The 626-nt window shown below is 48.7% G+C and overlaps 1 non-coding gene across 1 annotated transcript; it reads left to right on the forward strand.

Moving 5' to 3' along the window:
• The first annotated feature begins 210 nt into the window (after window positions 1–210).
• On the forward strand, window positions 211–325 carry LOC136734575 (U5 spliceosomal RNA). The gene has a single exon (XR_010810551.1). It is a non-coding gene; the product is annotated as a U5 spliceosomal RNA (small nuclear RNA).
• The last annotated feature ends 301 nt before the right edge of the window (window positions 326–626 follow it).

The raw sequence follows: 626 nt of genomic DNA on the forward strand, positions 1-626 counted from the left end.
CAGGCACACACGTACAGACACACACACTAACTTTCACACAGAGACAGACACACACACACACACACACACACACACATACATACATACATATGGAAAAGAAACAATACTTTTATAAATCACAATAAGATGTAATAAAGTACAGAAAAACTAAATGTAAGAAAATGTGATCTTTAATACACACAAATATGTATGGCTGGTCGGATGCGTCTTGGACTCGGGTTCCTCTTCATTACGTATAACGCTTTTGCCTTTTGCTATAGCTTTCCGTGGAGGGGATCGTGGGTGAGTTTGTACCATTCTTGGGGGGCTCTGCCTTGTTGGGGCGGAGCTGTGATCCAGGTGAACAGCAGATCGGGCATAGGTGGGCATGTGGGCAGAGGAGTAGGAAGGCCGGTCAAGCAAATAAGCTTGCTAAGGTACGCAGCAGCAGCAAGCAGCCCCCCCATCCAGCCAGCCAGCCAGTCTGGCTGGCAGTGACTGAGTGGTTGACAGACGGCAAGCAACGGAATGTACGTGCTCTGTGATGTCATAGCAGTCAGCTGAGAGAGGCTCGTGATGTCATCGCTGAGCTGGCTGGCTGGCTGGCTCTGTGTGTGTGTGTGTCTGTGTCTGTCTGTTTTTCTGTT

This window comes from Amia ocellicauda, unplaced genomic scaffold (genome assembly GCF_036373705.1).
Source record: "Amia ocellicauda isolate fAmiCal2 unplaced genomic scaffold, fAmiCal2.hap1 HAP1_SCAFFOLD_40, whole genome shotgun sequence".
Lineage (NCBI taxonomy): Eukaryota > Metazoa > Chordata > Actinopteri > Amiiformes > Amiidae > Amia > Amia ocellicauda.